General features: G+C 42.6%; 1 long non-coding RNA gene across 1 annotated transcript; it reads right to left on the reverse strand.

The window, feature by feature from the left end:
- Positions 1–11,612: 11,612 nt before the first annotated feature.
- Positions 11,613–17,872, reverse strand: LOC134492464 (uncharacterized). Its single transcript, XR_010067442.1, has 3 exons — positions 16,988–17,872; positions 14,011–14,058; positions 11,613–12,123 (listed from the first exon to the last, which is right to left on the reverse strand). It is a non-coding gene; the product is annotated as an uncharacterized LOC134492464 (long non-coding RNA).
- Between the last annotated feature and the right edge of the window lie 5,548 nt (positions 17,873–23,420).

Here is a 23,420-nt window from a genome sequence, read left to right on the forward strand (position 1 = left end):
GCAGTTGAGCGTTGGGGACCAACTCTATCGCACAGTCAGTTTTTCGATGGGGCGGGAGTTGGTCCGCTTCCATCTCACCAAACACATCTGCAAAGTCCTGGTATTTCTCTGGCAAGCCCTCCAGTGGTGTCACATTGAAATGCGGGGTTGCTGCCGCAGCCCTCCCCACTGCAGCAGACGGAACTTGTTCTGCTGCAGGAGCTTGGTAAAAGCCATCGGAAAAAGTCAAAGTCCTGTGTTCCCAATTTATGTAGGGGTTTTGCTGGACTAGCCAGGGAATCCCCAAGGTGACGAGGGGATGACCCACAGGTGCTACCACAAATTGTAACCCCTCACGGTGGCTGCCCATCTGCCCACAGGCGCTTTTCAGAGCAGATGGCTGGCGTTTCCCGCCGGCTCTTTTAGATCGTTTTCCTCCTCTCCCCCGAAGTAAGGAACCTCCTTCACTTCGGTTTCCGCCTTGGCTGCCTTCATTTTCCTGGGCAGTGAGGGCGATTTGCCCGCCGCTTTTCTGGACTGATCGTCTGGCCTGAGTTTTGGGCAAGCAGCCGCCCTGTGGCCCTCCTTCCCACACCGAAGGCACTGCCCTTTGGCAAAACGGTGCTCCCTCTCCTCCTCCCAGGCACGTTGCCCGGGTTTCCCAGTCGTGGCAGTGGGTCGGGATCCCTTGCTGAGCGCCGCGTGTCTCAACACCTTCCTACTGTGTGCGAAAGTCTCATGGGCATGTTCAGCCTTCCCTGCCAACTGTATCCATTCATACAAAGTATCTGGGTCATCTCTGCCCAACGACCAATGCAGGACCTCCATGTTCAGCCCGTCCTTAAACAGCTCTATTAAGGTGCCCTGGGACCAGTCCTCAACCTTTCCAGCCAAAGCCTTAAATTCCAGGGCATAGTCAGCTACAGACTGTTGCCCCTGGCTGAGTTCTTTTAGAGCCCTCTTCGCCCTTTCTTTGGCTAATGGGTCTACAAAGTGCAGCTTTAATGCCCACAAGAATTCTTTGAAATCCTCCAGCTCAGGAGTGTCTGCCTCATTTAACTGGACAAACCAGTCAGCAGCCCTCCCTTTCAGCTTGGTGGCAATGGCATTTATCTTGGCCCTTTCGGAACGGAAATACGGTCCGAATTCATCCATATAACTACTTGCATTGGTAAGAAAGAATGACAGCTTAGTTGGATCCCCATCAAATTTGACTGTAAAGTCTTTAACCCCCGCTCCAGGCGGGCCCCTCGCCACATCTGGATGGTCGGTCTTTCTTTTGGATACTGGAGCTCTCCACTCTCGAAGAGGGGACCTCGAAATTCTCACTCTGTGAGCTTTTGGCTCAGCCCTGTGCCGTCTCCTTCCTCTTTCCGCCGATCGAGGAGGAGAAGAAGGGGACGAATACCTGGTGCTGTGAGGTTGTGGCTCAGCCCGGTGCCTTCTCCTGCCTCTTTCTACCGAGCAAGGAGGAGGAGAAGGGGACGAATACCTGGTGCTTGATTCTCCTCTCCCCCTCTCCCAGGGCCCCCAGTCCATTGACAGTTTCTTTAACATATATTCCATCAACTCAAATTTGGCCTCCAATAGTCTTATCCTTTCAGGAGTTTGAGAATCCTCTTTCCCTCCCCCATCCTGCCTCACAACGATTGGGGACATCGGGTACTGCTGCTTCCAAGACGTCTTGGACGTCCCTGGTAGGGGTCCCCATGCTTCATCCCAAGTGATCAGCTCACCGGGCGACTCTTCGGTAGGCTCAGGGGCTCCTTTTCCTCCAATCTCCTCTTCCTCCGGACTGGAACATGAAATCTCCTGTACCTCAGATAGTTCCCGCGTAGGGACCCTCTCCATTCTCCTCACCGTGGAGTTGGGTTCCCCATCGCTCATGTCCTCGCTTTCCCCAGTTTGGGGTTTTGGTTCAGTCATCGCTAGCGCTACTCCCTCACAAGATAAATACGGAAAGGGGCTAACGGTAAATTTTTAAGATTCTCAGCTTTATGTAATGATTGCCTACCCTAACAAAACCAGACTCACAAGTAGAGGCTTAATGATATCTGATTTATTAAAGAATAGTATGCAAATACAGAGAAAGCTGAAAATGAGCAAAAGCGCGCCAAATACAAACTAAAAACCCTCGGTGCGAACGTAATCCCTCCCCTCACCCAAACCGTTTCAAATTCCCCACCGCAGGTGCTGGTGACAATTTCTGCTGATGTCCTGGGGAGAAAACCTTGAACACACAAAATAACCCAAACACATTCCAATCCAGCTGAATACAGATAACATCCCAGGAGACAGAATCCTCCTCCCCTCCCAACCTAAACACGCATCAGCAAAATGACATGCGAAACGTTACGATGTATGTTTAACATTGAAACGATGAACATGACAATGACAGTCATGTTGCCCGGGGTGCACCACGAGGAGGCTAGTCTACATTGCACTGAGTTGGGCTGAGAGAACGTGACTGTCCCAAGGTCACCCAGCTGGCTTTCATGCCTAAGATGGGACTAGAACTGACAGACTCCTGGTTTCTAGCCCAGAACCTTAACCACTAGACCATACTGGTTCTCGGTCTTGCTAACTGTTTTTAAAGGATATCACCTCATGATGTTGCCATCGTTTCATCCCCAATTCGTCCTAAAGGCCAAATTCATCTTTACCTGTTCTACTTTTAAAGTAGTATTTTCTCTCTTCTCCTGACACAAGCTTGTCTTACAAATGATCTACAACATTTCACTGATGATATTGGTAATTGTGTTGTCAGAAACTGGGATTTTCTACTGGCCACTTGAGTATGCTTTGGGCTCATCCCTTTCCCCCTGATCACTGGGTGGTGTCCTCCTCTATGGCCATTTTGGCTTGGACTGAAGAAGAGCCTGGACATTTGGCCTCTGCAGAGAGATTTGCTCATGTTATGCCCAACCAGCACGTTCTAAAGCACCTGTCAGCTCTTACATGGGCACCTCATATACATGTGTTTATTGTTGTTTTGAAAGAACGCTAGATCTGTTTGCCACCCATGTATCTAGCAGTTGTTGGAAAGGCCACTGAACCTGTATATGAAAACAGGACCAGAGTTCCTGGAAGAGAGCACTAGTCCAGAAGGCCAAGGAAAAAGAAAGCCGGTTTCTGCCACTCATGCAATTATGGTTTCATCCTAAATGAGTGCATTACTGTACAAGTTCTACTTTATATGACTCTACTCTACTTTGTATGACTCGACTCTACTGTTTCTATTTGTTGGGGCATTGCCATTTGATCCACTCCTACACCATTTTGCATACTCGGGGGTACTGCCACTTCCACTCACTACCAGCATTACCCTCCTCTTGAGCACTTACTGATTCTGGATATATTGAAGCTAGGGTGAAATTGACACAGCCTCGTGTGGCACAGAGTGGTAGTTGGCAGTCTTGCAACCAAAACTCTCCCCACGACCCGAGTTTGATCCCAGTGGACGCTGGATTCTCAGGTAGCCGGCTCAGGTCGACTCAGCCTCCCATCCTTCCGAGGTCAGTAAAATGAGTATCCAGCTTGCTGGGGAAGATGATGACTGGGGAAGGCAATGGCAAACCACCCTGCTATAGTCTGCCAAGAAAACATCACGAAAGCGGTGTCCCCCCAAAAGGTCAGACATGACTTGGTGTTTACACAGGGAACTTTCACCTTTCACCTTTTCAGGGTGAAATTGACATAGTTCCTTCTGTTTCTTCTTTTAGTCTGATTGACAAGTCACAGGCACAGTGGAGGGGTGCCCGAAACATGAGCACGATGCTGGATGCTCTTAACAATCCTCTACTGCACAGATGCCCAGTCACCCAGGCAATTTTTGAACACAGAAATAGACTGGCTGACAGGTTGGCGGAGTGGAGAAGAGGTGCAGAATGAAGTAGAAGGAACGTTGCCTGATGCATCATTAAGATGTCACTCAGGAAAGCTGAAAGATGGCTAAAAGTCCTAGACACCTGCCTCAATCATCCAAGCCTGTCCCACCACATGCTAAGGACAGCAATTGGCTGCTTTTCCTCTTGGCTCATGACACTGAGTGGGTGCGGAAATTCCACCAGGAGAGTCCTCCAATTGCTGGCCTTAAAGTCTTCTGCACTAAACTGTAAGGGCTGCACTAGCCACCAGCTGCATCTCTGAGGCAGAATAGGGCTCAGTCACTGGGGCAGTACAATTAATATCAGCGTATTCTCCAACCAGTTTGAAGACTGAAGACATGCATGCTAATGTGGCCATGATAAAGAGCCCTCTTAGTCAACTACTGAGATTTCTGGATAGGGAAAAGCAGAATATTATTATTAAAAATGAGAACAGTGGCGACAGTGCTTTTTATCTTAAATATGTTAAAATGACAACACGTGTGTTACTTGTCTATGTATTCATTCTCTACCCACCCCCATTTTAAAGGTGCAAATACAATTGAGGAAGTATGTTAGTGACTACAAAGCTTAGCCAATCAGTGCTCTCCACTTCTAACCATTCCCTAATTCAAACTGACCAACTGCAGGAAGGTTTTTTTTTAAGAGTTCAGCTTATGTATTTCCAAAACAGCCTATGTATTTCCAAAGAGGCCAGACCTTTACAGTTTCAAACAACTGCAGTTTGTGATCAGAGAAGGTCCTTTGTGGTTTTTCTGACTGATTAACACACCAAACACCTGGACTGTGTCACTGGAATACTGCTTCCCCAAGATATGATTTTGCTGTTTCTTGCTGTCAAGCTAGTCCTAGTGGCTCTGTATGGCTTCCAAAGAGGAAAACCTGGTCTACCCTGAGCCTTGGATGCATTTCCCACATCTATCATTTTTGGTAAATGATTTCACAACCACTTTAGCTACAGCCTAGTTGAGGTCACCCAACTAGAGATAGTAGCTGGCTCCAGAAAGTCAAACATGTTGTTAGAAAGAGAGAGGATGTTCCAGTTGGAAAGCAGCTATAAAGGATTCTGCAAAACAGAAAGACAACAAATGCATGCCACTGTTTTTCTTGAGTGGCGCCAGTCAAGTCTCCCAACTTGGCATAAGCTGTACAGTGTCTGGGCTCTAGGAAAAAAAATGGTCAAGTACCAACTGTTACGCTTGGTGACTGAACAGGAGGAGAGAGTTAGCAGGGATACTGGGAAGACATATATCTTGCTTGAAATACCCACTCTGCCTACTTGCTTGAATCAAATCATTATACAGATCCCTTCATGCAGATTGTATGAAAAGAGGGACAGTTTTAGTTATCTTTTAGTTGTCACTAGACCTGCCTTCCCCACCCAAGACATCTTCTAAATGTGTGGACTTCATTTCCCATTATTCTCTGCAATGAGTGTGCTGGCTTGGAAATTCTAAGAGTTGATGTCTGTACATCCAGAAGATATCTTAACTAGGGATGGGTAAGTTAGACCAGGACAACTGGTTGCTTTCACAAGAAAGAGGCATATCCAGGGCGCTTAGTCTTTATTTTCTTATGAAAATTCTAATTTAATGTCAGCATACTGCTGAAGAAGCTAATATCTGTTAATCTGATTTTTCTTTCCCAACATATATGGCCAGATCCAGAGCAATGGATCAAGTTGATGGTTCCTCTCTATCTTGTACGTAGATAAAGACATCAGTGGGATCAGAAACTCTTGTCAAAATGAGGAAAGCCGTGTTACACTCTCACAAAGCAAGCTCTGCCTCTTTTGTAGACATATACAACATCTTGCTGCTTCTGTCATTTCCTCCCGTTTCCCAGGACAATGCCTCTGTACATAAAGATGCATTGCCATGAATAGGGAGGTTCTAGTACAGAGCTGTTGTTAATAGTAACTGAAGGATCTATCCTCCATTAATTGCTTTAATACATCTTGATCATCTAATTGCTTATATTTTTAACCCTATTATTATTGTTATATATATATTTTAATGCTTATATATTTAACCCTATTTAACCCTATTATTGTAAACCACCCAAAATGTTGGGAGTTGGGTGGCATATAAAATATGTGTAATAAATAAATAACAAGAAAACAAGTTCTCTGCCATTTTCTGTTGTAAGCCGGTGGCCACCAGTCCATATCCTGGACATGCTGAGCGCAAGACTCTTCCCTTTTGTCAGTTTTGAACTCCAAAATTGGATCCACTGAGGCCCAAGTGCAACGGGGGATGATGGAAGAGGCACAAGGAACTGATTAGTGGCCAGAAATTACAGCCCCAACACAAGAAGTGTCAAGAACAGGGTGAAGCCCTGGATTGGTTCCCTGCTTCCAAGATCCTTCTTCCTCTGACTTCTGCCCCTGCCTCTTAGAAGCCAGAAATCTTCTGGCATTCGACAAGAGGGCCTCATGCGTGGGTGGGAGGCTCCAGTAAATTGAGCAGAAGTTCTGAAAGGGCCAGAACACTTTGAGAACAATGCCTGGAGGACTTGGTTTTTTTCCCCAAAAGTTCCTCATCAGGCAGTACCAGTGGTGCCATTTGGTGTTTTTGAGCAGCAATTGTTTGAGGTGGAGGGAGCACAGATTCCTTAGCACTTGCCCTGTCTGCATTCCCAGCCCCATTCCCCTTCCCTCCCCCCTGCCCCCTCAGCATTACTCAGCTCACATGGAATCCATTTGTCTCTGGCGTAGTTCAGGCACATTTGCACTTGAGGGATTTATCTTGTGTTTGCCGAGCGGTGAAGTCAACAAACTCAGCCGTGAAGTGGTCCCAGCTGTTTGCAAAGGTCCTATCCTGGCCCCCTCCTCGGCCACACTCTCTTCTCCAAGACAATGATCTCATGCTGGACGAAAGGACCCAAATGGTCCATGGGGGGGCTATTGCATTAAACTGAGAGGAACTGGCTTAGTCCCAGGCTAACAAACATAGAATGGATCACAATGAGTTGTTCTCAGGGGAGGGATGGAAAAAGGGTAAGCATCTGTAGGGCTCGAAATAGGAATTCATTGGATTCAGGTTAAAGCAGAAACAGCCCATGTGCTTGCCTGCATCTGCCCACACACTCTGATTCTAGCTTGAATGTCCCTTTGGAAGAAGGCCCTGACTTTTCCTGCACAAAATTTATGATTCCTTTACAACAGTTTTTACACCCTTTTGCCAGTCAAAACCCTCACAAAAAGAATTAAAAAGAAGTCTGTGGTATTCGTATATCTGCTCTGATTTTCTACTTTACTGTTTTTGTCTTTATGGCTTATTTTATGCACTGTTTCATTGTTATTTTATTGTTCAGTTGAACTTGTATATTTTATGTAACATGTTCAGTAAATGTATGTTCCTTACCAATCTTTTCCAATTCTGTTGTGGACCATTCTGAGCATACTGTACTGAATAAATATTTCAAATAAACAAATATAAATACAATTGATATCTTAATTTAAAATCAAGACTGAAAATTCAGTATGAACATTTTAAACTTCAATCCAGAAAAGAGAGAAACAGAAAATAAATAAAATCAGCAAAAGCCTAGAAAATATCTGGATCTTAATTCTGTGAATTAAGCTGTTGAAGTTTGTATATCACGTTAGGTGCGAACCAGATCATCATGGCTTAGTCAATAAATCATGATTAAAACAAACCACTATAATTTGAGAAGCCAACCAATGCCCCAGGAGTAGTTTGTCTCTTGTTCTCAATTGTTCTTAGTGTACTTCCTGGTTTGGAAGATATCATCCATGGACTTCTTTAACTTGGAGGAATCTGAAATCAACCGTTCTTTATCAGGAACTTTCCCTGTTTTCTAGAATCTTCCCAGATAAACCACTTTCCATGTTTCATTCCTGTTCTGCCTTCTAGATATTTTTTAAAGAATTAGAATATGCATGCAAAATGTACTGCAACTTCCTTTCTACCTTCACCACCTCAAATGATAAATGTTGCTATATGTTGCAGCTATTTTATAGAAAGTAAAATCTGATTTTTGTCAAGATTAAACGCTCTTCTGATTTTCAAGGAAATTGTTGTAGCTATTTTGTACTCACAGTTTCACTTTGCTTCACAAAGCCATAATGGGCAGGTTGGCTGGGGCAGCATAAATGAATATAAGAAAAATCACCCTGAGGAATGTATCTTAAATGATGTCGTCAAGGGGTATGCAGTATGAAGGACCCCAAAAGTCTGCTATTTTCAAATATTAAATGCAAAAGGGTAAAAATTAGGGGTGTGCAATATACATCATCTCACATTTGAAATGCCGTGGTTCACGCTAGAAACAGCTGTTCCAAGCAATGCCAGTTCAGGTTTGGCTCATTTCTGGAATGGTCTGAAAGGCAGTAGACCCCTCCTGGTAACTCAGAACAACTTGTTTCAAACTTGAAACAGCTGCTTTGAGCTCAAAGGATAGAATTTTGTGATCAAAATGTGTGTATACCTAGGATACATGCCAGCTGGGATCTGCAAAGGAGAGTCCACAGATGCTTTTGCGGACCTTCTCCAGATGTGGCCCAAGTTTGGGCTATCTTAGGCAAAGCAGCAGATGTCCTCTTGTCAACACACAAAGTAACCAAGACCTGTCAAGCTTGTTGGTAGGTCTGTATATTTATTTCTTCAACTGATATGCTGCTTGTATCCCCAAAAGACTGAGTGGCTTACAATAACACAAAAGGATAATAAAAAGAATTAAAAGGACACCCACTTACCCATCAACTTCCAGATCCAAAAGCAACAATTGCCAATTCAAATCCAACAGCAATTGCCAATTCAGTCCCAAGGCAACACTTCTATTGGGAGGGGAGGCTGCATACCAACAATCCCTGAGGTTGTCCGGGACACCAACAGGATTGGTGCTGACCTGATCTCAGGTGGAACACTATTCTAAAGGAGAAAAGCATGCCTTCCCCTTCAAGGATGCGATTTGAATGGTGCTGTCCCTGCTAGATCTTATAAGATGGGAGAAGTCACTCCCACAGGTACACAGGTCCTGAGCCATATGGGGCTTAAAAAGTGACAATCAGCAACTTGAGTTGCATTCAGAAGCCAACTAGCCATCAGTGCAGTAGTGGTGTTACATGGACAAACCAGGAGGTGCCACGTAACTATTCACGCTACTGCATTCTAGACCAACCGTAGCTTCTGGGTGATCTTCAGTGGGAGCCCCGTGTAAAGCAGGCTGCAATAGTCCAAACACAAGGTGTCCTAGGCATGAGTGCCTGTGAGCAGGCACCTCCTGCTCCAGTTCTGGTATTTGAAGTATTTTCCCTTCCTTAGCTATAAAATCCTCCTCCTCTGAAAAGTAATCATTTGCTTCTCCCTCATGTGATTCAAAACCATTTGCCTGTGGCAGCATCTTGCCCAACAATAGGGCCAGCCTGCACACGGGCAACATGGGAATGGGATAAAGTTAACCTTGGATGCCAGTCAATCTCCAACCTTGCTAGCCAATGTAGTAAACAGCCTATAGATTTAATATTACAGACAGCACCTAGCTGACATTGGCTGATCTTGAAAAGTTAAGCACAATCAAACTAAATTAATATTTGGATGGGAGGCCACTAGAAAATCCCCAGCTGGATTAGAGAGTTAAAAAAAAAAGAGGAAAGCAAGGCAAATCATGTCCACTTTCACTTCCACTTCCTTCCTTCCAGCTGAAGGCTAAATTGAAGATGTAGGTATAATCTATATATTTAACAAAATAGATCCATTCTCCTGCCTTCCCCCCCACCTGCAGTCCTCCAGAAAGAGGCATAGCTTTGTTGTACAAATCACTTTTTTTTTTGCTCCAACTTGACCTTTCCTTTCCTTTCCTTTTGCCTAGTAACGATGCCATCGTAGAGTCAGTTTGGCTAATGTGTTGGTGTCACAGTAACTTGGCAGAAGAAAATTCTGCAACAAATGATACCCAAACTGTAGCTGGTCAGGATTGCAAACAGATATTTCAAGCAACATTCCCCCCTAAATTTCTATTTGCACAATCCTTCCCTCAAATATTTAGGGCAGCTTTTGCCCTTTATAGAAGTTTTTTTTAAAAAAAATATCCAAATATATCTGTGGATGTATGTGTCAAAAAGTCAAAATGGCAGCTATGATTGTGCAATTGACATCCACCTCTTTTAGAAGTGCATTGTGCATATAATGCATGTAATGCATGTAAAAAGGGGGTGAGGATTTGATTATGCAGTCATGGCTGCCCTCTCGACTTTTTTACTCCCCCACCCCCTGTGAATGTGCGAAACTGTCACCAAATATGTGCTGTGGTGCTGGGACTGCACATCAGGAGTGGTTACACTGAATAGTTGTTGCTTATAGGATGGCATGAGGGAAAGTCATGAGGTTCATCGTAACTCATACGATTCATAAATTAGAATCTAAGGGGTGGAAGGGATATTGAAGATCACCTATTACAGGCATTAACAGAGTTCTTAAACTAAAAATAAAGAATGAAACATAGCTCTTTAATGTGAAATTGCCTGAATTTGAATTTTTTTAAAAAAAATAAATCCTGATCTCCCAGGGAAGCCCTAGTGACCTCTCGCAGAACCCCAGGCTTCCACGGAACCCTGGTTGAGAAACCCTGATCTAAGGGGTGGAAGGGATCTTGAAGATCACCTATTCCAGCCTTTCTCAACCATTTGACCCTGGAGGAACCCCTGAAATATTTTTCAGGCCTGCACATTCAGGCTCAAATATAGGCCACAAGCTACAAAATTATTATATGTATTTCATGTGTAGGCCTGTATATATGCAGTAACCATGTTCTTAAGCTAAAAGCAAAGTATGACACCTCTTTAATGTGAAACTGCCTGAATTTGAAATTTTTTAAAAAATAAATCCTGATCTCCCAGGGAAGCCCTAGTGACCTCTCGCAGAACCCCAGGCTTCCACGGAACCCTGGTTGAGAAACCCTGGTCTAAGGGGTGGAAGGGATCTTGAAGATCACCTAGTTCAACTTCCTGTCTCATGCAGGAATCCAGTATGGTATCATTCCTGACAGAACAGAAAGGAGAACAGAAATCTACTAACTATTTAGATCAATGTTTCTCGAACTTGGCAACTTTAAGATGGATGGAGTTCAAGTCCGAGAATTCCCCAGCCAGCATGGCTGGTTGGGGAATTCTGGCAGTTGAAGTCCACCCATCTTAAAGTTGCCAAGGTTGAGAAACACCGATTTAGACAGTACTTTCAACAGCACATTGCAACTTGCCGTCAAAACTCCCATTGCTATTAGCCAACTCCAATTGCTATAAAGCCATTATTTTTGCAACAAAAGCCTGGAAGATTTCTACATTATAGGCAACAAATGGGTAACAGCGGCTGCACAGTGATTGCTCCTAAGGACGTTTGAGGGGAGCAAAGTTGCACTACTTAGGAAGCAAGACATTTGCCTCTGGCATTGCTTTTTATTTTCCAGTAGCAATCTGTGCAACATTCTAAGGAGCTGGAGAGATGCTGAATAGCCACATCAGTTTTCCTTTGGGAAAATAAGTGTTTTATGATGGGCCACACCCACCGTGGCAGCCAACTGTGAACAACCGAACGACGCCCTCACAGTGACAGCCAATCTTTAGGAATGATTACAACAGGCTCTCAAAATTCCAGTCCAAAACTTCTGGGGAACCCCGTGAAGGTACAATATTTAGGAATGTGCACTGTAACTTTAGGGAAAACAGGATGGAAACTCTGTATTGTAGTCTTCTGATTTTACAAAATTATTTGTAAAACAGTAATTCACTATTTAGGAAACACATTTTTATGGAACTGGTTGAAAAGAAACAAACAAAAGGATTTACATAATAAACTGGGAAGCTTCTGATTCATAAGGCATCGCTGTTTTCTTAGCTGCAGTAAGCTCCCCTCCCAGTTGCAATAGGGAAATAATAAAGATAACTGCTCAGCAGGGCTGTTCCAGATATTACAAGATAACCTAAACATTTGAGGTGCACTATAAATGATCATTCAGCTTGTAACTTTGCCTACATTGTGTGTTTTTGATCATTCTGGGAGCAGAAGCACTTCCAAATCGGCCTCTTTTTTCTCTGTAATACTTTCCTATCCCGTTTCATTGGTTCCAGACTTCATTCTCTGCCATTTGCTCACTGCACCTTCCCCCTTATCCATCACCACAATGAATCCCAAAGGGTGGGAGGAACAGAAGTACCAGACATCTTTTGACTGAGGGGTCCAGAAGTCATTGGGAATGTCCATAATCTAGAAAGGCACTTAGGAATGCCAGTTTCAGTCTAGAAAAAAAAAAGAAAAGAAACGCATTGAAAGGGTCTGGAAGTGACTGCAAACAAACTGACTTTGGAAGGAATGGGAAGTTTTGAGATGTTTATCTGAACTGCAGGCCGGGCAGGGAGTCGCAGACTCCTCTACTGAGCCAACAAAAGCACTAGAGACGCATGATTTCACTTTATTGTCATAACCTTTTGAACCCTTAGATGCTGTGGTAGAGCTTGCATTTCTGGGCTGTATTTTGGCTGAGCTTTGCTCAGCTCACAACTAGCAAATTGGGACACTTGTGGGACTGAGATATCCACAGCATGAACCAAAGGTGGCCCAGCCAGGCAAGCAGCTAAACGGTTGCTTGAGGTAAGAACATTTTAAGGGCCATCAGTCAAGTAATGAGCCAGACAGGAGCCAGGGTGGGGGTGGGGGGACGATTCCTGGATTACACTTGGCCTTCCCAAGAAAGTTCTCAACTATGTTGGACTACAACTCTCATAGCATCCTTAACGGGAATTGTAGTCCAAAACAGCTGGAGCTACCATGTTAGGGAATTCTTTTTCAATGGCTCTTTGAAAACTCCTCCAATAAACAGAAGAGGCTCAGGGCCATCCAAGAGAATAGCTCTGGCCATCCAAGAGCTGAGTATTCTAAGCTTCTGCTCAATGATCTTTGGGGGAAGATTGTACATGAGTCACAAATGTAGAGAATGTTCCTGGCCAGAAAGCATGGAATTATGGAATCTATCTATGCTTGGAAGCAGCCGGAACAGTATCCTTTCCTCATGGATCCATAGCCATGCTGAGACTTGCTGATGTGACATAGTCCATGCAGCAACACAGCATCTCATCTGAGCTTGATTTTTAAGGACAAACTGCAAAAGGGCAGCCATGTTGGTATATTCAGCATTTCAAGATATGGCCCTCTTTACCTTTGCTGCAATAGACTCTACATCAAGAATCCAAATGTATAGAACAGTCTTTCTCAACCTTGGCAACTTAAATCCTGGGAGTTAAAGTCCACCCATCTTAAAGTTGCCAAGGTTGAGAAACACTGGTATAGAAATAAGCATAACTGAACTCAAGAGAATTTACTTTTGCATCATCACATAATAGAGTTTTACAGTAAATAGGGTTTAGACAGTAACTCATCCTTCTAAAGTGCAGTGACCATATTTTCTTGGAAAAAATAAAGGACAAACCTAAAAAAGGGGCAAATCTTATGAAAGAGGTTCATAAGGATAAAAAATTGTTTATGTTTATAACTTTGCTTTACAAAGGAAAATTCAAGAGCAAAACCAAGAAAAACTTTAGAAAAATGCATATTCTAATAAAAATATCTAAAATGAAACAATATATGTAAATTTATTTTAAAAAGACAGTTCAATTTCCATATTTTTCACATGAATGTGAAAGACTGTGCATTAAGTGGTACCATTTGTCCGGTAAAAGTTAGATGACCAAAATAAAGGACAAAAGTGAGTTTTCAAAGAATAAATCTACAGGACAGCTTTCTGAAATAAAGGACTATCCTTTACTATATAATACAAGACATATGGTCACTGTACTGTACTCTAAAGAGACATTGTTGCGCTATTCATGTGCCAGTGGCTTTTGTGGACTAGGCAATAAAGCGCTATCTTGGTTTGGCTGGTGGGGTAGACTAAAACTCTGATAAATAAATATGTACAAGAGATCAGAGGAGGACAAAATGAGCCACATACACACACACAAGGTAATAAAATCTCTGATGTCATAAATGGACATTTTCTTGCTGCTGGTTTTTAATATAGTATTGTTTTCAGCCAACATACAGTATTATGTTAATCATTCATTTTTGTTAATTCTCATAAGAAATAAGGAGCTAATGTGTTATGCACAGTATAAGAAAATCAAACTTACTTCACAGTAAGGTTCTTTCAATTGTCTTCAAAGCACAAGAGTTCAAGCCTGGAAATCAGACAAGAAGAGTCCTTCAGATTTTGTGACTCAAAAAATATTCAGTTGTTTCCCTTGACCAGTCTGGTGCCATCTTGTAAATTCGAACTGGCTGGGAAACAGCTGAACCATTCAGAAAATTAGATGTCTAACCAAATGGAAGTACTATTTACAGGACTTTACAGCAGGGACTGAAACAGCAAGAAAATTCACATTAAAAGGTCTGATTGAGTACAGACAATAATGACTACATTTAATTAAAACTTTGAGAGAATCTCAGTTATTGGGAATGGTCTCCTCCTTTAATAAGCATAAGAAATATTTATTATTTTACAACTCCCTTATTTCAGGCCTAAACTGAGTCTTGAATCTTGAAATCTGTTTTCCACACCAAGCCCCCTGCCTCCATCCCGCCCCACCCCCCACAACATCTAAAAGAAAACAGCAAACATGTGCAGAGTGATTTCCACATTAATGTTTGCAGTTTTCAAGCATTTTATTACTGGATATTTTGACATATCAGCAAAACAGTACTGTGTCTGTAAAGACATATTAAAAATAATGGTGTTGGCCATAAGAAAAAGAGTAATATTCATTTTAGGGCAATACCTTTACTGTTGATCAGTAATGAGGCTTTGCTGCCTTTATTTTGGCCAACTGAAAAGGCAGAAAATACAGACTTCTTGAGTTCCCCAGAATTCTGCTGAAGGCTTTTCATTCAACATTGAGTGTTACAATGATTCTGGGAGAACCTGAGACTTTGCCTGCCATTATTCACAGTTCAAAAGGAATTGTCCTAACACTTGGGGACCCCACTGTGTCCATGGATACCTCACTTGATGCCTTCCAAACTCCCCACCCCACTATTAAGAAGTTATTTTTAAATTAAAGAACTGGGAAGTGAGCAAGCTGCAAAGAGGCATGGTAGTCTACCGGTTCACCTTTATTTTTAGGGAAGTTTCAGCCTACTTGCCCAGAAAAACAGACAACTCCCCCCTTAAAGATAGTAGTACAGAACAGACTGGGGAGGTACAGGTGACAGGGATGTGAAGTTGGTTCTTTGTCCCTGGGTTATATTCCTCATGACTGGATTATACTATACTGTATTCCTCATGATATGTATGTATGTATTTATTGTCACCCATCTCAACAAGTGACTCTGGGCTAAATAGTTATTGTTATTGTTAATTTTTTATCCTGCCTTTTATATATTTTGGCCAACTCAAGGCAGCAAACATACTGAATATTCCTGCCTCCTATGATCCCCACAACAGCAACCCTGTGAGCTGGGCTGGGCTGAGAGGGAGTGACTGGCTTAAAGTCACCCAGCTGGCTTTCATGCCTAAGGGGGGACTAGAATTCACAGTCTCCTGGTTTCTATGCCAGCCTTCACCACCATACCAAACTGGCCAGCTCTTTCAATTAAACATCGGAATTCGCTACTATGAGATGTGGTGCTGGCTACCAGGTTGGCTGGCTTCAAAAAAGAGTTGGACCAATTCATGGAAGTTGTGGGGATCAATGGCTATTAGCCTTGATGGCAGTGGGATTGCCTCTGAAGGCCATCTGCTGGGAGACTAGTGGGCTTCCTTGGGCAGTTGGTTGGTCACTGTGAGAACAGGCTGCTGGACTAGATAGCCAGGGGTCCGTTCACATTCTTATGGCTGCCATTTTAGGAGAGCCTGTCACTGCAGCCATTTCACAAGGGTGTCCACAAAATGTTCTCAAAAATCTAAATGAGACCACCATCATGAAGTAGTTAGCAAAGTAGCCTCTGCTCTGATATGTACAGATAAAGAAAACTTACAGGATGGATATACAGGTGTCTCAGAATGGGTTCTGGTTTCTGTGATTCCTGGTTGAGGGTTTTCTGAAAAGTCCCCTTGTCCACCACAATCAGCTTTAGCGCTTAGGCAGGAATCCATGCTTACAGCAGCTGAAAACATTTAGAACTGGTCATGCATTGTGCTAAGCCACAATTCAAGCATGGTTTGCTAACCAAAACTGGCTGGGTTCAAACATTATGCTAAGTTATGATCTAGGGATAATCAGCCCATAATATATGGACCATGCATGAATGCCAGCCCCATTTTTGCAACCACCAGAGCACTGTCTTTCAGCAGTGGGATTTTCCCCATTTTAAAAAGATGCAAAAGGCTCTATAGGTTGTTGGGGTTTTTTTAGTTGAACTCAACTTCTGGGGCCACTGTAAACACGGCCATGTTGTTTTCTTGCCACTAATGGAGAAGTGGTTTGTTTGTTATCTTTTTCCAGGATGTTTTCAACTGCTCAGCCTACCTCCAATCCTGGGCTTTCAGGTGGTCCCTCAAGTATTAACCAGGGTGACCTTCTGCTTAGCTTTCTGAGATCAGCTATGTGTGTAATTCAGGAAGTTGGAATCCCATCATACTGAGAGGGCACCCAGCTGAGAAAGGCTGATGTGGAAAATCCTAAATTGAATCTCCTGGATTTATGGTTCAGGAAGAATCAGGTGGAAAAATGACAAGAAAGCCCTTTGCTTGAGAGTCGGAGGGACCTCTGCTATTCAGGGCAGAAGCCAATGCAGGGCCTGATGGCCCCAATTCACACATTGCATTAAAATCATGGTTTGCTTTATCATTATTAGTTGAAGAAATGACAGAGGCTAAGTTCACACACTATGCTAAGTCATACTGTGGTTTGCTTGTTTGCTTTGGCTTGTTAACTTGGTCCATGCGTGGCACTAATCCAGAGTTTGCTATGGTTTGCTGACAAAGCCACAAATGGCTGGGTTCACACAACACACTAAGCCACCACCAACCACATAATGCTTAATGCGGTGTGAATTCAGCTGTGGTCTGACCTGTGTAAAGCAACTCAACTCAACTGAGCACTTCAACTGAGAGGAGGCGCATCCTGAGATGATGCCAAGGGTTGCAGATGGTCATGCAGAGGTACTTACCATTGTTCCTTTAAGCAGCACACAGGAGTCTGGAAAGCTAAATGTGCAATTGCTACAGAGGTCTGGCACACAGGAAGAAACAGGATCCTCCAAAACAAACAGGACTAAAATTAGCATCTTGTGCTTTCTCATCTGTCAGCGTCTCAACATTTTTTTTTTAACCAGCAGAAAAAACTGTAAGGGACACCCAATTAACCTTTTCCCAGACCCACCATGACTCCCCTAAGCTGAAATTAAAAGGAGGAAAGAGGCTGTTAGAAACAGCTGGGAAGTAGGGAGCAGCTTCCCTGCCTTATCATATTCAGACGCTTGGAAAAGATCAAAATCTTTTGTTCCTGCTTGACTAACATTGTAAGTAGTTCAAAGCAAAACTCAGTTTCTGACTCCTCTTTTGAGCTGGCCTACTACGCTGGAGAGGAAATTTACTTCAACTCAGCAGATATATGGCTTGATTAATCCACTTGAAAACCTTTAATCATTTGCCAGTGCTCACATTTTTAAGAACTTGTCAGCAGATAATTCAAATTAAATTTCTAGTTTTGCAAGGAATTCAGTATGTTGGTTTCCTACATTGTATGTTGCAGTAGCCCCATTCAGGTGTTATTGTTCTAACGCTTTATAGTCTGAAGTGCCCAGAGTGGTTGGGAGTCAAACATTTTATAAATCCATGTAAGTAAGTAAATAAACAAGGCAGCAAAAATATCTGTGCTGGAATGAAACACATATTTTCAGGGCCAGTCTAAGAGATTCACCTTTGGTATATCAAATCTGGTAGAAACATGGTGATAGAAGAAACAATGTTAGACTAAATGCTGTTTATTATTCTGTTTATTCCATTCTACTTATTTATATTGCTTTCAGATGTGTTCCCAAGCAGGTGTTGTTTTATAACCCTCCCTGGGGGCAATATAACCCTCCCTGGGGGCAATATAACGGAATGCAGTATAAAATAAATAATAAGCTAAAACACAGGCATCTCTGGGGCAGAGGGTTCAAAAAAGTCAATATGGTGGCTAAGATGCATCTAAAAAGAGGCAGGATTTCAGTCACACGGACTTGATTTTTTTTAACCGCTCCCCCACCCCCACATGGATGTCCCTGAGCTAAGGCTTATAAAACTGTAAAAGCAGCTTGACACAATCAACAGAATCAATACTTTTTTTTTTAAAGAATACAAGACAATTTTGTAAAAGCCCTTTTGCCTCTCTTGCTGGTTGGTCCTGTCACCCGGGCTGCAACGGTGCTTGCCAAAGATTTTTGGCAAAGGTTTCTAATATGAACAAGGCATGCTTGGGACGAGTAACTCAACTATTCCTTTAAACCAGTGTTTCTCAACGTCAGCAACTCCCAGATGTGTGGAGTTCAACTCCCAGAATTCATGCTGGCTGGGGAATTCTGGGAGTTGAACTCCACACATCTGGAAGTTGCTGATGTTGAGAAACACTGGTTTAAACCATGACAAGCCTTTTTGGCCAACATTTTGGAATGATATAGATGTAGTCTATGATCTATGACTCCGCTGAATTCTTTCTGGATGTGCCAGAAGTTTTCTTCTGAGTTTTTTCTTTCTTGTTCCTGACATTCTTCCCCACTTCTTTCTTTTTCAGCTTACTTTATTGTTGCAGGGTGGTAGAAGATGCAGTTGGTTCCTGCTGTCCTGTGTTTCTCTCAGATTCTCTACAGCCTTCCTGTCTTGCTCCATATGTATCTTTTTAGCTGGTCAAAAGTTTTTAATCCTGAATACGCAGTAGTGATATTTACCTTTAAATATGGGTGCATAGGATTGCATTGTAACAGCTGTCATTTAATAATAATAATAGTAATCAGAGTAGGATTCCCAACCCCCCACCCCTTTCGTGGTCTTCTCCTGACTTATTTTTCCTTGCACAAACCATTGTATGATAATTAGACATCCAATTAGGGTCAAAAGGCTAGATGACTGAGGAAGAGGAAATCACATGGATGTTGTTTGGAATTATTAAGTAAGAAGCTGCTGCCAAGGTGAAACTTGCTTTCCAGTCAGCTGGTCAGCAGAAACCTCCTTCATGTATTTGGTGTTTGAAGCAATCAGTCAGGAGTATGTAGTTGATTTCCTTTTCTTTTCAGCCAAGATGCATTTAGGTAATTGGCAGCAATCTGCAGTTCTTCAGAAACTTCTGGTTTGAGAGTGTCCCAATTATTATTTTTATTTTAAGGATAAAAGCCTTACCTTGCAGAGGGACAAACATATTTTCAAGGTATGCTTTTACTGAAGGTGTCCCCCCACCTCCCCGCCACAGTTTAGATGCTTACGAATAACTACATAAAGCATTACACAAGAGGGGAAATTCATCTATTTGTACAGTACTCATTTTCTTTCCTATTTTACTGTGGCCTTCTAGGAAATGGCTTACTCAATAGTATGTCTGTACTGCCCTCTGCTGGTTCCTTTAAGGTGGGTCACTGAAATCTACACTTGTGTACAGGACGTTTATCTGCCACAGAAACCTTGCTTACCACCTAAAAGCTATGATTGGATGACATGCTAGTTTGGATATGTAAGAGGGACTTTTATCTGCCTGTAGAGTAACTGTAGGACCAAAGGAGATTCAGGTGGCCTTTCTTTAGGTTTTACTGCCCATGAACACAATTTTGCCAACATGTGTTCTTTGCTAAGATTGATAACGTAAGCTGTTGTTTCTATTTTTGTCGCTTCCACCTGTCTAAATCAGTGTTTCTCAAACTTGGCAACTTGAAGATGTGCGGACTTCAACTCCCAGAATTGGCTGGCTGGGGAATTCTGGGTGTTGAAGCCACATATTGTAACGTTGCCAAGTTTGTGCAACACTGGTCTAAATCATTTATTGTTTTTTGAATGCTATATGCTGCTTTGATCACTATTTGGGAAATTGGAAGGGCAGGACAGAAATTATTTAAATAAGTATAGGTCTACTGAAAGGTTAAGTCCTTTGAATTTAATGACATTTATTCCTAAAAAGTTAGCGGCACTCATCTTTTTGCAGCCTGTCCACCTCATCAAATGGGTAAAATCCACATGGGTTTGTGGAGGGTGGCTGAATAGGCAGAGGTGTTACGAGGGTCAGGATAGAATTGCTACGCGATGGGAATATATTGAGGTGCACTCCTGTGGCCTGAAAGGTTAGTAAATGCATTATCATGTGAGTTTTCTTCTATAACTTTATGAGCTTATAATATTCTCACAGGAATTTGCTATGAAGGTGGGCACAATCCATGAAAACTTCAGTTTAAAGGTTAGTTTTATTAGAAGAGACCACAGACTATTTTTTTTTTTTTTAATTCTCTCCATATGATTGTGCCTGGTCAGAATAACCCTACCTATATTTTTTGAGAGCCCAAATATCAGTGCTGTTGAGAAATCCAAAGGCTTGTTGATGCTAATACTGGATGATTTTTTTTTTTAACCCCTCTCTTCTTCCTTGTCAGTCAAAGGGAGTTCTTTATATCAACTCCAGTGTTAGCATAAAACCCTCTCTGCGTTGAGGGTATGCTTTAAGATGGGGGGATTTCGGATCTAGCAAATTCCCAGCCACTCTCATGAAGTGTCTTGTTTGGCCTTCCACTTACACCAAAGTGAATTAGCTCCAGGGGCTTCTGGTGAGAAGATTAATTCTTTCTCTAATTTCAGAGGAGGTGATTCCAGAACTCCAGCACTCCCTGGAGACCCATCTGGCACCAGAGGACTGTAGCTTCATCTTACTACTATATTGGCAATCTGAAATTTGGAGGCTGTATGGAAAAAATATTTTGTGTACTTGTCTCGTTATCATTACTGAAAAAATTGCTGGCAGATTCTGTATTTTTTTTGATACTGGGACAAACAAAATATGCAAGGCAGCTTGTCTTAAAATGCTTTCAAAGTTCTATTAAACAAAAGTTGTCTCCTGTTTAGATTATAAAGTATCAGGGACATAAGGTCAGTGTTCTATTTAGCATCATGGTGAAGAGAAAAAAAATACAAGCTGATTTGTCAGCAAGGCTTTTTCTACATCTGCAGGCTGACACAGCTGCCTAAGAGGGTAAGTATTCCCATGAAGGCTGCTCCTTTGATACTATGTTTCTTCTCTCACAGACACAAGCTGCTGGAAAATCATCTGGTATTGGGAATGTTTTCTTATACAGGCCTTCACTGTGTGGCTTTTTTGTAACTTTTTCTTTTTATTGTATTGTAAATCGCTTCCCAATAAAAAATCTGAAAGCTGCTCCAAATCTTCCACAGGGCAGCTTCCTGGTGCTTTGTCAGCTGCATCTGCATGTTGTTTTTCACCCATCTGAATTCAGGCACAATCCAGTTGTGAGAGAATTTTGGTGATCCCTGTGATTCACTTGATTTTAATGAAACAATTTTCCTGGAAAGTGGAAGATCATGATTTCCAATAGTGACTGCCAAGCAACTGGAGAGCAAACAAGAACTCCTTTTTCCTGCAGAAAAAGATTAACTTTTGAAGAACATTTTCAATAAATAAAACTGAACTGTGTTTTATTTACAAGTGTTTTAAGTTTTAGTTTGAAAACAGGAACCACCTTTCATCCACTATGGCTCACTTATAGTGCCTACATCACTCCAAGCCCCTTTCCACCACTCAAGTTTGGATCTGAGATTTCTCGTAATTTGAATCTGCAGATTTTCAGTAGCAATGGCAGGAAGGAAGGAGGCCTCCTGAGTCAATGAGAGTGGTTGCCACTGCCATTGTTGTTCCGAAAAACTGTGTTTTTCTAAGCCTGAGCCACAGGTCTAGGTGGCCTTTGATCCATGAGGCATCATATTGAGATACAACCAGGCTTTGACCTCATGTTCCTTTTGTTGCTCTGGCAGCAGCAGTGACAAATAACAGGGCTAAATTTATTTTTAAAAATGGGTGGAGAATGGAGGAGGTATTTGACACTTAAATTCTCAGTTGGCTTAGGGCAAAGTGGATATTATAGGCAATGCATTTCAGAAGGCTGTTAAAGCTGTGCTTTTCCAACATGCCTTTGACTCTAGATGATTGTGGGCATTGGTCGTAGGTGTGTAAGCATAGACTGAAAATTGCAATAATTGGTATTGTCAGGGGGTTGGTTTATTTTTGCTTTGTTCTTCACTTTCTATAATAATTGATTGGGGTAATTTACAAAACAATAAAAAGTGTATCATGATTGTGTGTGTGTGTGTGTCAGAAGCACCTATCAAGGCGCTTCTGTATTGAAAGGATTTTCCGGTGATGTCATTGTTGCCTGGGGGATTCCCGAGGGGGGTCCCTTCATGTCCCTGTTATTTTCCCACCGAAGTGGTACCTATTTATCTACTTGCATTTGCATGCTTTCAAACTGCTAGGTTAGCAGGAGCTGGGACAAGTTGATGGGAGCTCACTCCATCACACGGCTCACACTCTCGGGTTTCAAACTGCTGAGCTGCCGACCTTAATGGTCCTCTGACTCAGCGTCTTAATCATCGAGCTACTGCAGCCCCTATCATGAAATAATAGCTAATGTTCCCCCCCAAATTAATTTAATTGAAAAAGCAGAGGCTTCCTTGAGTTTACACAATTCACCAGGGCTGAGGCTTAAATATTAACATTCTGCACTTCAGGGAGTCTGTGAATGGGTCAAAAAAGTCAAGATGGTAGCTACAGCTGCACAATCAGTGCTCTGCCCTTTTTAAAATGTGCATCATGACACATGTTAAAAAAGGGTAGGGCTTCAATCACAGCCACCATCTTGACTCTCCACCCCAGCCTTGTGCTTCTGGATCATCAAATGCTCTTGATTCTAAAGTCAACCTCTATTGTATCTGAGGTACCCAGTCTTTGCTTATGTCACTGCCACTGCTCTAAAGAGAGGTGCCCAGGTCAATACATACCTCATTCAGAAACACCGTGAATGGGATGTCAGAGATCCAATATTTCGTTCTCTAGATAAAACTAGAATTCTTCTCAGCAAAGGCATGTTTCCAATTTCAGCTTTCGAACAACGGAGTATCTAGATGGGGGATGCTTACATCAGAAGATTGATTGGTGATGGCGTGAGCCTGAACTTCCCAGAACTTCTCCCTCCCTCCCATCAGTGTTAACTCCTGGCAGCCACCGGACTAGTCCCTGCAGTTTTCTTTGCAAGATTTCAGAACTGGTCAGCCATTGCCTTCCCAGGGCTGAGAGAGAGGGACTGGCCCAAGGTCCCCTAGCTGGCTTTTTGCCTAAAAGGGGACTAGAACTCACCGTCTCCCAATTTCTAGCCTGGTGCCTTAACCACTACACCAAACTGGCTGTTCCCAGAACTTTATTTTCCACAACAGGGATGGGCAACCTGAGCCCTGCATTCAGTTCCCAAACCCTAGAGCCATCTCAAGTCAGCTTCCGAAAATTGGTGGCATAATATCCTGTCACTCTGAAATGGAAACAGTAACTGAAATATCCTTAACATACTTGCAGTCAGAGAG

This window comes from Candoia aspera, chromosome 2 (assembly GCF_035149785.1).
Source record: "Candoia aspera isolate rCanAsp1 chromosome 2, rCanAsp1.hap2, whole genome shotgun sequence".
NCBI lineage: Eukaryota > Metazoa > Chordata > Lepidosauria > Squamata > Boidae > Candoia > Candoia aspera.